Source organism: Manis pentadactyla, chromosome 3 (genome assembly GCF_030020395.1).
Source record: "Manis pentadactyla isolate mManPen7 chromosome 3, mManPen7.hap1, whole genome shotgun sequence".
NCBI classification, from domain to species: Eukaryota; Metazoa; Chordata; class Mammalia; order Pholidota; family Manidae; genus Manis; species Manis pentadactyla.
In genome coordinates this window covers 134,616,294-134,622,200 of record NC_080021.1, presented here as the reverse complement: position 1 = coordinate 134,622,200, position 5,907 = coordinate 134,616,294, and the positions used below count along the sequence as shown (strand labels likewise).

The 5,907-nt window shown below is 45.4% G+C and overlaps 1 long non-coding RNA gene across 2 annotated transcripts; it reads left to right on the top strand.

Annotated features, from left to right (window-relative positions):
* Positions 1-740: 740 nt before the first annotated feature.
* On the top strand, positions 741-4,739 carry LOC130682969 (uncharacterized). 2 transcript variants are annotated; one of them, XR_008996475.1, is made up of 3 exons: positions 741-829; positions 3,110-3,179; positions 4,175-4,739. It is a non-coding gene; the product is annotated as an uncharacterized LOC130682969 (long non-coding RNA). The 2 variants fall into 2 exon arrangements; XR_008996474.1 differs by lacking the exon at positions 741-829 and having other exon boundaries at positions 2,223-3,179.
* The last annotated feature ends 1,168 nt before the right edge of the window (positions 4,740-5,907 follow it).

The window sequence follows — 5,907 nt, the reverse complement described above, 5'->3', positions numbered from 1 at the left end:
TCCATTGCATGCCTGCTGCCTTCTTGTGCCAAGACAACAGGAACACAAAGATATCAGTTGGGAAATGCCAGCCGTTTAGATGCCAGCAATTTCCTTAAGATAAAATACATAAGTACCAGGTCACCCCATTTGAAGTATACACAGGGCAACACTATCTACCCCTACTCTTCAAGCCAGTACCCCAGGTTTGAGATGAGAATGAACAACTCAGTGTGAGGAATTGTCCCAAACCAAAGCTCCAAGCCCTTGGGAAGCTTCTGAGAAAAGGAACGGCCACCCTCACGTAGTCTCTGTTAGGCTGAAGAAAGGAAAAACAAGGACATGCAAACAGAACAGAGAGATGCCATAGGGGGAGAACAGACCAGACCCCAAAGTCCGTGCCGTATATGGAAAGGGGACAGCTCTTCCTGAATTCCATCCTGATGTGCCAACTAAGACCCGGATGTCAGCCTCCTCCCTCTTGGAAGGAGAAAAGTTTCTAGTTGACTATTATGTCACCTTTAGCCAATCATACCTCTCCACACCCCCTAGGATAGCTTGCCCACTCCTCCCTAATTCCTTATAAGCCCCCAACCTCCCTAACCGGGTGTGACTTCTCTGGCCTTTGACAATAAGGCCACAGAACCTCAACTGGGGGTATTTAAATAAATTACCTGGCCCTTTGTTGCCTCTCTTTGCCTGTTTATTTCGGCTAGGATTTATCTTACGTATGGTGCCGAAACGCGGGAGGAGTGTGAGCGTGGGGCCCCGACAGGCCACCGGCGGCCCCACCCCCTCCTTCCCCGACCTGGGACCTCAGCCTGCTCTCCGCTGCATGGACTATTTTCCGGTGAGTCCCTCAGTTTCCCCCGGTCTGCTTCCCTTCCTAACTCCGTTTCGCCTGGTCCGTCTGTAATCGTAGCTACGTCCAGGTCCGGGCATTCAGCCCATCCGTTGTGAGTATCCGGGATACTCGCCCCCTGGCCCTGCGGTGGGGGAGACGTCCTTCATCCAGGCTCCCAGTTCGTCTCCCCTGACTTGGTGCACTTGGGACACTGGGCGCCCCTCTCAGTGGGATTTTTTTTTTTTGGGAAGTGAATGCAGACATGGGAAACCGGCCCATGAAAGCAGAGGCTCAGACCCCGCTGCGGTGTCTCATTTCTAATCTGGCTACTCTATGTTTGTCCCAGGAAGTCTGCAAATGGAAGTTAGTCTTCCTTTGCTCTGAGGCTGGGCCTCAGTATCCCTTGGACAACCAATCTCGCTGGCCCCCTGAGGGAACTTTTGATTTTAGCCTCCTCACCGACTTAACTAATTATTGCCACTGGAGAGGAAAGTAGAATGAAATCCTATATGTGCAGGCTTTTTGAACTTCGCACTCCCATCAAAACCTTTATGTTAAGTGTTCTATAACTCAGGTTCTTCTGGCCCGATCTCCAGTTAAAGATTGTCAGCCTCTTACTCTGCTCAGTCCTTCCTTTTCAGATCCGCCAGAAAACCTCAGTCGCCCGCCTCCCTCAGCTCACAATCCCCTCCCCCTCTCTCCACCACCATCTTTAAGTCCTTTATCTTCCCACATGTCGCCTCCATCTTAAAGTCCTGCATTCTCAACCATGCTGTTGTCCTGCTCTCCTCTTCCAGTGGCTGCACCACCCCCTCCCCCTCTCCTTCCACCTTCACTGCCCTCTTCCCGCACCTGAACACGCCCCTCCTGCCCTGTAGTTCCAGAAGCCACAGACAAGAAGCTAAGAAGAAAGAAAGCAACTGAATATTAGAAATCAAATCTTTATGTCAGTTTGTCTGTGTATATGTTTTTATATGAAAAGTGTTGCTGACTATAGTCGTTGTATCTCAGTTTGTACGTTTGTGTGTCTAGGTGTATAGATGAAAAATATTTTATTTAAAAACAAGCACTTGTGAGAATTGGGCATTCTAGAACTTCCAGAGAATCTAGTAAAAAATGTTAAACATTAATGCTAATTTGAGTTTAGCTGAGGCGGGCATGTCCTTGTTGTTAACAGCTGCCTAAGTTTACCTAAGGTCATTTAAGTCAATGTTATCTGCTAAATCTTTTAAGAATAAAATGCTTAAAAGCTTAGCTTTGTCTAACATTCAGTAAAACTTTTGTAAGTAATTTAGCATAGTTGCTAAAAATAAGTAAACAAGCCTAGCAAATAAATATCTTAATAATAATACTGTATTAATGTAAACAGTATATATATATGCAAACAGCCTGAGAATTTTTGTAGTAACCAAAATTCTTAAAGTTTGCTAAGTTATATAGACATATTTTGTGCCTAATAAGAAATTGTGCTATAAAGCACATTTCCAAAAATGATAATATACGTTCATAAATGTATTAATCTGAAGAATGCTAGTGTAACAGTTTACAGTAGCCTATTTTTCAGTGTTCACTGAAGGTTAAAGTAATAGTTTTAAGTTCTGATCAAAACTACTTAAAGTGGTAAGGAAAAGATTTCTGCATGCTAAAAAATATGTCTTTTGATAAAAGAAAGTTGTGAAAAGTTTGTAGAAGAATTTAATATGGTCATGCTATATAAAATTAAAGCAAATGAGTCTCAGTTTCAAGTACACAGCAAAATTACAATTTTGTTTTCAGTTAAAAAGACAAAGTTTTCTTAACTCTGCTCTTAATATTGAAAGATTGCAGAAAGTTCCTCTAATTGTTTTATCAAAGCAGTTTCTTATGCTTAAAGTCTCAGTGAGTTGTCGGAGTCTTTAAGAAAATGAGATCTTAATATTAAGAGGACTAAAAGCTAAACTTTGATAACATCTGTGTAACCTTTATTTGCCTTTGAAGTACTTTGTTGTCATTCTAGTTAATTAGATAAGTGTTGCTTCATAGCAACCTATAGTCCTATTTAAGCAAGTGTCTTAAAACTTTTAACAATTTCCCAAAATCAAATTCAAAAAAGTGCTTTTGCCTCTAGTTAACTCTGATATTTTCCAGAGAACCCCTAGAACATGTCAGAAAAACTTTTTCTCATTAGAGAAAGTATTTAGCTAATTTAGCTTATTTATCTGATATATAATTACCTACTTAATTGCCTGGAGGGCACTGTCAAAAAGAATGATGCTGAACTTTGTTACTGAATGTTTTGTGTTACAGAAATATCAGAATTTCCTTATGTCAACTGTCTTACAGTAAGCTCTCATCAGATCTTTAACCATTGTCATTTGTAAGTCTTTTATTATTTATAGTCACTGTTTTATTACTCTTAAGCTAGTAAAAAACTAGATTTCAGCAGAACAAGTATTAGTTACATAAGATTAAGTAAACTAAGGAAAGTGATTTTGGTGGCTTTTTGTTTCAAATGTTGTTGATAAGGTGTTTTAAGCTTTTTCTCTTAAGCTGACAACAGTTTAGTAAATGAGTGCCTTTACAAGCAGAATTGAAACTTCATCTTTCTCTCTACCTGATCCCTCCAAAATTTAAAACCTCTCAGTGACTATTTTTATATTTCATGGCAGTATGTTTATTTGCATAAGTTCAATAAGAACCTACTTTCCTTGTAAGAGGACCAATTAAAAACACTGGTTATACTACCAAGGCTTTGACTAGAACGTCATACCTGAGAGACACGTGTGTAAACTCAGATATGAACAGACAGCTTTAAGGAACTAAGATTGACTTTATAAAGCCAACAAAGCCCCTTAGAAGAACTGGCCTGGTACCTTGCTTACAGAGATCCCAGCAGCCTTACCAGGTGAATAAGGAAGGTCACTGCCTGGCAGGTGCAGGAACCTCAGGAAGAGAAAAATTCACCCAAATGTACAAGTACTGCAGGCACAACCTGATGGCAAGTCTGGCTTGGCTTTCTGGCCTCAAAAAGCCCTTAAAAGTTCAATCTGAAATTCCTTACAAAAAGTTGCAGCAAAGCATATTTAAAAGAGCCTATGTAATCAATTGCTCTTCTTGCTGCACTTATACAAATAATAAAGCCGACTGTTAATTATTTTCTTAATCTAGCTACTTCTAATAAAAATAAGGGTGATTTTAGAGAAAAGTATTGTTTCAATAATGCAGTCTTATCTATACTAAATCCTAATACTAGTCATTGAGATGTAAACTCGATCCAGAATTCCAGTCCCCCATAATGGCCTGGCTAATGCCCCTACTGGGCCCCTTAATAACAGTTTGTAGTTTACTCTTAGTTGCCCCTTGTGTCCCCAGGTTCCTCCAACAGCGGCTAACCCAGATGACCCGAGTCGCCACCAACCAGATGTTACTTCACCATTACGCACCTCTTCCCACTGAACCCCCTCCTTCAGCCTAATACCAGCCTCAAACCCCCACGACGCCCCTTGTCAGCCGGAAGTAGCCAGATTGAGTCGTCACCCATTATGACCAAAAGGCTGGAATGTTAGACTGGAGAAAGGAAAAACAAGGACATGCAAACAGAACAGAGAGATGCCATAGGGGGAGAACAGACCAGACCCCAAAGTCCGTGCCATATATGGAAAGGGGACAGCTCTTCCTGAATTCCATCCTGATGTGCCAACTAAGACCCGGATGTCAGCCTCCTCCCTCTTGGAAGGAAAAAAAGTTTCTAGTTGTCTATTATGTCACCTTTAGCCAATCATACCTCTCCACACCCCCTAGGATAGCTTGCCCACTCCTCCCCCTCCTAATCCCTTATAAGCCCCCCACCTCCCCAACCGGGTGTGACTTCTCTGGCCTGTGACAAGAAGGCCACAGAACCTCACCTGGGGGTATTTAAATAAATTACCTGGCCCTTTGTTGCCTCTCTGCCTGCTTATCTCGGCTGTAATTTATCTTACAGTCTCCAGTATCCCCCAAAAGTCAGGTGGAAGTTTCCCATCACAAACACACCGCTAACACTGACAGAGCGCAGAGGGCAGTCTGGGGAAGTGGGCGATGCTCCCAGCCTTCTCTCCAGCAGGCAGGACATGTGGCTTTCCAACCCCAGGTGTGATGGTGAGCAGGGAGCGCCACCTGCGGGAGGCTCAGCCTGCACTGCGGCCCACGGCAGAGGTGCAACTGCCCACCGCATGGCCAATGCGTCCCCAGGCACCCAGCATCATGGAGAACCCCCACCCTCACTCACACGAGTGGTCCTCCTCGAGTGGCCAGCCCAAAGTACCCAGGCTCAGCATCCCAAGGGCATCCCCCAGAAGCCAACCGCAGAGGCCAGCCGGCTTTCTGGGTACGGGCGGACTCTCCGCGGGGCAGACTCCCTCAGCCACCACCCTGGGTGCCGGGCAGGGTGCAGTCTTGCTCTGTCAGCTTGCCTCTCCCAGCATGGAGCCTCTGCCCTACAGTCAAGTCGGGAAGGGCAACTGGAAGATTCTTGACCTATGGCGCCTGGGAACATACCCTGGCCCATGCTGGGGGGAGGTAGAGGGAGCCTCTGTCGCTTGGTGGCACTCCCCAGGCACTGCGCCTCACTGGAGCGGGTGAGAACGCTGGCCTGCCCCTTGCTCAGGTGCGGTAACCCCTGATTGGGAGCTGAGAGGATGAATCCATCTGCGCGGCCCCGCCCACCTGGGGCAGAGCCTCCGTGGAGCTGAGGGAGGGGGGAAGGGGAGAGGGAAGGGAGGGGTGGGGGGAGGGGGGAGGGACCAGTGAGTCAAAGCTCAAGTGACACAGCCGCTCATTGTTCTTACCAAGTTTTATGAGGCTTTCTTGAATCAATGTTTCTTCATTTGCTACATGCCCTGAAGACAATTTCCAGAGAACTTAGATGGTTACTTTGGTGTTCTCCGGTTTTGCTTGTGGCACTGGAGAATATGTCCCCCGAGCTCCTCACTGCCATCCCACCTCTTCACAGGCTTTGAACGCTGCACTGCAGGGAAGCAGTCGCAGAAGTTGAAGAATGAGGCTCTGTATCTGAGGCCCCACGTCTCTGGCTTGACCTGAGTGAGGAGGACTTGGCAGCGGAGCCT